This window comes from Silene latifolia, chromosome 4, assembly GCF_048544455.1.
Source record: "Silene latifolia isolate original U9 population chromosome 4, ASM4854445v1, whole genome shotgun sequence".
NCBI classification, from domain to species: domain Eukaryota; kingdom Viridiplantae; phylum Streptophyta; class Magnoliopsida; order Caryophyllales; family Caryophyllaceae; genus Silene; species Silene latifolia.
The window spans coordinates 23868319-23875603 of NC_133529.1; the positions used below are offsets into that span (position 1 = coordinate 23868319).

Here is a 7285-nt window from a genome sequence, read left to right on the forward strand (position 1 = left end):
CCTTTGAAGCATATGGAAATTTTCACGGACTCATGTTGTTCCATACTGTCGGGCCGGGTGACCCAGGATGAAGTAAAGGGGATAATGTTCTTATACTCCTTGAAGGATTTGGCGCGAGATTGGTACAACTACCTTGATAGGGTAGCACTGAGTCACAGATGGACATCTCTAGCGTTAGCCTTCTACAAGAAATACTTCCCACTTGCAAAGACAGATGCCTTGAGAAGTAAAATTACAAATTTCCAGCAAGGACCTGATGCGGAATTTTGTGAAGCATGGGGACGTTTCAAGAGTTTGGTTAGGGTTGTCCCTCACCACGGTTTCCAGCAGTGGTACCTTTGCAACTTATTCTATAATGCTTTATATGATGATTACAAGGTCATCCTGGATGCGGTTTGCGAATGGTAGGTTCCAAAATAATACCGGTCAGAATAAAGGTTGGAACACTATTGAGGAGATGGCAGTCTATAGAGCCGAGTTTGGAAGTTCGCGTGGAAAGTCGCGAAAGCAAAGTGATGAAATGAGTGCCGTTTTGACACTCATAACTTCTATTACTGCCCGTCTCGAGAAGCTCGAGACCTCTGAAGCTTCCAAGGAAAGAGTTGAAATTCCTGTCCATAATTCAGATGAAACCGAGGAATTGAGAGAGACAATCCGAACTCTTTTGGTTCAAGTCGCGAAAATAGAAGCAGCCGGGATTGAGTCTACAAAGAATTTTGTCAAGCAATTGGAGAATTTAGAGGCTAAGCAAGTCGCCAATTCTTCAAGCAAATGTGAAGGGCCAATTGAAACCATAAATGCCATTAATCTCCGAAGTGGCCTTTCTTATGATGGTCCCGATAAGCCAAGAGAAGACTCGGGAAAGGATAAAAAGACGAGTTTAATTCCTGGTGCGAAAATGAACTCGATTGCCAGTACCAGTGGTCGATCGACCAACAACAGTAGTCGATCGACCAGGATGTCAGATGGAAAAGTTTCTGACCAGAAACAAATTGAGCACAGCACATGTGGTCGATCGACCAACACTCTCAGTCGATCGACTGAGGTTCCTGTCGAAGAAGTCTCTGTCCAGGAACTATTCACGCCCAGTGTGACTGGTCGATCGACCGAGCCCAATGGTCGATCGACTGGGTCTCCAGTGCAGGACGCAAATCCGTCAACTAGTTTGCATGATTCTACACTTATTGATGATTTGACGGAGGTTTTAAACTTACGGAAGCCGAAGGTTACTGATCCTACGGCCAGTGTTGCAGTCCCGTATCCGGAGCGTTTAAAGAATACTAAGCTGGAGCGCAAGTTTGGTAAGTTTTTGGAGATGGTCAAGAATCTCGAGGTAACCATTCCTTTCACTGACCTAATTACCCAGGTACCCTCTTACGCTAAATTTATGAAAGACATTTTGAATCGTAAGAGAAATTTTCATGATGATGGTAATGTTGCTTTTGTGGAAGAATGCAATGCTCTTTCGCAAATTAATATACCACCTAAATTAAAGGACCCGGGTAGTTTTTCAATTCCCTGCACTATAGGTAACCATGAAATTGGAAAGGCCTTTTGCGATTTAGGGGCTAGTGTCAGTGTCATGCCATATTCTGTTTGTGAAAGGCTAAATATTGGTAGACTTAAGGTAACCGATATCACCCTTCAGATGGCAAATAGATCGACTCAGAGACCTTTAGGAGTCTTAGAGGATGTACCCATTCGAGTGGTTAAGTTTTTTATTCCTGTCGATTTCGTTGTTTTGGACATTGCAGAGGACAGTCAGATACCTATTATTTTAGGTAGACCATTTTTACATACAGCTGGAGCTGTAATAGATGTCAAACGCGGAATCATTACCTTAGAGGTAGGGGATGACACCATTGAGTTCAGTCTTGCTCATAAGGCTACTGAACCTGCTGATGATGATACATGTTATTCCATTGATATTGTTGACATGGCTGTTAATTATAACTGGAGGGAATCCTTAGCCAAGGATCCCTTAGCTGATCTAACCCGTTTAGATGAGTGTGCAGGTAATACAGCGGAGAATGCTGAGGAGCCAGATGCTTTGGTAGCCTCAATGGAGAGCTACGAGCTCACAGAGAAAGAAGATGAGATGATCTTAAGCCTGGACAACGAGAATTTGGTAAACACTTGCTATACCATTGAAGCTGATTCTCTGTAAATCTTGTAGAGGTAAAGGTGCCTGAGCGTAAGCCACTTCCTCCTAATCTTAAGTATGTTTTTCTAGATGATACGGGGCAGTACCCAGCTATTGTTAGTGCTAAGCTTAATGATGACCAGCTGTCTGCTTTGATGTGTGTGCTTAAGAAAAACAGGAAAGCTTTAGGTTACTCTTTGGATGATATTAAGGGCATCAGCCCTGATATTTGTATGCACAGGATAGAGCTGAAGGAAGGCCACAAGCCTTACAGATGTGGTCAACGCAAGTTGAACCCGAAGACGCGAGGAAGTTGTTATGGCCGAGGTGATGAAACTACTCGATGCGGTATTATTTATACGTTGGCAACTCCAAGTGGGTTAGCCTTGATTCAGGTAGTTCGAAGAAAGGAGGGACTACCGTAGTTAAAAATGAGAAAAATGAATTAATACCAACACGAGTTGTGACAGGGTGGCGGATGTGCATTGATTATAGACAGTTGAATGCCGCCACCAAGAAAGACAACTTCCCCCTCTCTTTTGTTGACCAAATGACTGAAAGACTTGCCTCTAACAAATTTTTCTGTTTTCTAGACGGATATTCGGGGTTCTTTCAGATCCCTATTCATCCGGATGATCGAGTAAGACCACTTTTACCGTCCACGTGGTGTTTTTGCGTACCTTGAGAATGCCTTCGGATTGTGTAACGCTTGACTACCTTTCGAGGTGCATGATGGGGATTTTTTCTGATTATATAGAGAATATTATGGAGGTATTTATGGATGATTTCTCAGTTTATGGTAATGACTTTGATCGTTGTTTAACTAACCTTGATAAAGTCATGCAGCGTTGTATTGATGTTAATCTTGTTTTAAACTGGGAAAAATGTCAGTTCATGGTCAATGAGGGAGTTGTGTTAGGGCATCTGATTTCTAATAAAGGAATACATGTTGATAAAGCAAAGGTGCAGGTGATTGAGCAATTGCCTCCTCCCGTGAATATTAAAGGAGTGAGGAGTTTCCTGGGTCACGCTGGTTTCTATTGGCGTTTCATTAAGGATTTTTCAAAAATTGCTAAACCGCTTACACAATTGCTCCTTAAGGATGCTGTCTTTGAGTTTACTAATGAGTGCCTTTTAGCTTTTAACAGGTTAAAGGAGGCTCTAGGTTCTGCACCAATCATTCAACCGCCTGATTGGGATCTCCCATTTGAGATTATGTGTGATGCCAGCGATTATGCGATTGGTGCAGTTTTGGGACAGCGGAAGAATAAAGCTTTGAATGCCATATACTATGCGAGCCGAACTCTGGATGAGGCTCACGTCAATTATTATACCACTGAGAAAGAGTTTCTAGCTGTAGTTTTTGCCTTAGACAAATTTCGGTCTTATTTGTTAGGTTCTAAGGTTGTTGTTTATCGACCATCCAGTACCAAGACTCTCTTTCTTAAGAAGGATGCGAAGCCGAGGCTTTTGAGGTGGATACTCCTTTTGCAGGAGTTTGATTTGGAGATCAAAGATAAGAAAGGAGCAGAGAATGTGGTGGCTGACCATTTATCTCGTCTGCAGCTGACAGAAAGGGAGGATTCGTTACCTATTAATGATTCTTTTCCTGATGAGAGTCTGTTAGCTATTACTACTTCAGGGTCTTATCCACCTCCGTGGTTTGCTGTTTATGCTAATTTTGCCGTGACAGGTAAGATACCACCCGAGCTTTCATGACAGCAGAAGAAGCGGTTCGCTTATGATGCTAGACAATACTTTTGGGATGTTCCTTATGTTTTCAAGGAATGCGCAGACGGTCTTATCCGGAGATGTGTGCCTCAGTGGGAGGTGAAGGATATCCTAGAAGCTTGCCACTCTTCTGCCTATGGTGGTCACCATGGTCCATCCCGGACTGTGGCTAAGGTACTCCAATCTGGTTTCTATTGGCCAACTTTGCATGCAGATAGTCGCAATTTTGTTGCTGAGTATGATGCTTGTCAAAGATCGGGGAATATTTCCAAGAGACATGAGATGCCACAGGTAGGCATTCTAGAAGTTGAGATTTTTGATGTCTGGGGCATTGATTATCAAGGACCTTTTCCGAGCAGTCAAGGTAATAAATATATCCTCGTAGCTGTAGATTATGTGTCCAAATGGGTAGAAGCTATCGCTACTCCCCATTGCGACGCAAAGGTCGTGATTAAACTGTTTAAAAAGATCATTTTCCCTCGTTTTGGTGTCCCTAGGGTTGTCATTAGCGATGGGGGAATGCATTTTAAAGAGAAACAACTTAGTGCTTTATTGACTAAATTCGGTGTCCAACATCGTAGAGGTTTGGGGTATCATCCCCAAACTAGTGGTCAGGTTGAGATTTCTAATCGGGAATTAAAAGAGGTTTTAGCTAAAGTTGTTTCTAAATCACGGAAAGATTGGAGTCTTAAGTTAGATGATGTCTTATGGGCTTATAGGACTGCGTTTAAAATGCCAATTGGGATGTCACCATTCCGATTGATTTATGGTAAGACATGTCATTTACCTGTTGAGTTGGAGCCTAAGTCCTGGTGGGCTATATGTGATTTGAATTTGGATCCTAACCTCTCTCGTGAGAAACGCATGACACAGCTGAATGAGCTGGAGGAATTTAGCTGCTGACCTATGATAATGCTAGGATCTACAAAGAGAAAACAAAGCGCTGGCACGACAAGAGAATCATCAAGCGCGAGTTCCATATTGGTGATAAGGTACTTCTTTTTAATGCTCGTATCCGTTTATTTCATGTCAAGCTGAAATCCAGGTGGACTGGCCCCTATACGGTCACAGCAGTTACAAAATTCGGATCAGTTGAATTGGAGACCTCTGCTGGAGAAAGGTTCAAAGTTAATGGCCAATATGTGAAACATTATCACGGTGCAGACGATTTCGTTGGGCAGGTCGAAGTACTATACTTTGACCCAATTTTAGAAGCTGCAAAGTGAGGTAAAAAGGTCGTGCGGGACCTCTTAAACCAGTGTTAACCGGGAGGTAACCCGGCTTGTATATTTTTTTGTAATTAGGAACTTTATAGTTTTATTTCTTTTAATTTGCATTAGGAGCTTTAGTCATCTCTTTCTAATTAGCAATTTCTTGGTTTGAAAAATGTGCGCCTTTGAGAATTTTTGCAGGAATTTATTTTATGCAAAGTGCGTAAAGTGGTTTACTGAATTATCATGAGAGAAGAACGGGAAATTGAATTGGAAAAATAAATTTTTGACGATTTTGAGTTTACTTGCCAGCGTATGAAGTCGATCGACTAAGTTACTCAGTCGATCGACTGAGAAGAAAAAGGCAGAGGCTACTGTGTAAGGGAGGTTGGTCGATCGACTGGGTCATATAGTCGATCGACCACCACGTGACAACCAGAGAGCTGCATAAGGGGAGCCTGGTCGATCGACTGGGCCTGATAGTCGATCGACCACCGCGCGAATCAGAATGCAAGTTAATAGGGAAGTTTTATCTCATTCTTCTTTCATTCTTTCACTTTCATAAAATCAAAAATCAGAAGAGAACCCTAGTTTCTTCCCCTTTTTCGCGATTTTCCTGCAATCCCCTCTTATTCTCGAATTTTCTTGCCTAAATCTTCAAGTTCTCGTCAAAGGTATGTCTCTAATCCTCTTTTAATCCTTTAAATTCGATTCTTGCTGCACTTCTATGCCCATATTTCGAGCCAAGATACCTTTTTATCGAAAAAATCGATTTGGGGAAGATCGATTTCGGGACAATTTCTTTCGCTTTTTGTGCTTTAACTGTATTTGCTTTCTTATTCCCTTGGATTTCGAGCCATTTTAGCAACTAGGGACAGCTTAATTCCGTCTTCCCCCAAATCTTCGAAACCCTAATTTAATTTTTGATCTCTGATTGTTGGTTAAGGTTTCATAAATTGTCTTTGTTAAGGGTTAAGGGAAGCTTGTTACTAATTTGTTGTTTGCAGGAAGCAACAATGACGAAAGGAAAGCAGCAAATGTTCGAAGGTCAGTCCAGTCAGGGCGCTGCCAAACGGCCGCGGGGTCCGCCATTGATGATCGAGGATACTACGGATAATCTACCTGACTATCCGCAGGTTATTTTTTCCACCTCTACTCAGCGAGCTAAATTCGCTCTCTTTGTCGCAAAAATGAAAGTTCAGGCCACTCGTTTTCTTCATCGGCCTACTTTAGAGAAATTAGGATGTTTTGAGTCTGTTGTGTCTCTGCTAAATGGGACAGGAATGTCGGGTCTTGTGGACATGGCTGAGTTCACTTACAACACTTTGACCCTCGAGTTTTTATATTCTTATGCTTTTGACCAGGCTTCTTTTGAAGCCAACAGGAGTAGCCCTTGCATTTCTTTTTGGCTATTCAATGTCACCTACTCCCTGACATTAGCCGATTTTGCTGGATTTTTGGGTCTTTATTTCGAGGGCAACACCTCGGAAACTTCTGATGTTCACCGGGTCATGTGGTCGTGTATCTCTGACTGGAACGGCCCTAAGAGGACGGGCACTTCCATTGAAATGGGTAATACCATTTTCGGCCGTAAGGAGTCAAATAATGTGAATACCATTGAATTGTCTATCTTAGCGGGCTATCTGAACATTGAAAGTCGGGTAGCCCGTATCTATAACATAGCTTATTTGACTGCCGCTCACTTTTAGACTATAAGTGAGGGTACTTTGGCCACTATTGCTTGTGGTGGGTTGGTGACGTGTATCGCCAACCGTCTAGTTCTTCTTTTCCCTCGAGAGGAGGCCCCTATTGACCCTGACCTACGCTTCATGGATCTTGCCTACGCGCGGTCTGTGAAGTGGGTCGATAGTCGGAGTCGGTGGAAGATTGATTCTTTCATCTGCGACCTCATCCCTGTCCTTGGCCTCCCTCCTATCCTGCCCCTTACCACTGTTTCGGGGGCAGCTCGCCCGCCCTTGCCTAGCTACATGCTCCCTATTGGGGCGGGCACCCCTACTGCTAGCACTTCGAGGCGAGCTCGTGCCTCCTTTTCACAGGCCTCCTCCTCCTCTACTCCTGCTCCCACGGGCTTCCCGGCCACTTTTCGTCCCCCTCCTCCTATGGTTATCCCTGCGGTCATGGACCAAAGGGCGATGTCACGTGTGTTGGGTGATCTGTGCAGGAGTTTTGATCAGCACAG

At 43.3% G+C, this 7285-nt stretch overlaps 1 non-coding gene across 1 annotated transcript; it reads right to left on the reverse strand.

The window, feature by feature from the left end:
• Nucleotides 1-214: 214 nt before the first annotated feature.
• On the reverse strand, nucleotides 215-323 carry LOC141654015 (small nucleolar RNA R71). The gene has a single exon (XR_012547598.1). It is a non-coding gene; the product is annotated as a small nucleolar RNA R71 (small nucleolar RNA).
• Between the last annotated feature and the right edge of the window lie 6962 nt (nucleotides 324-7285).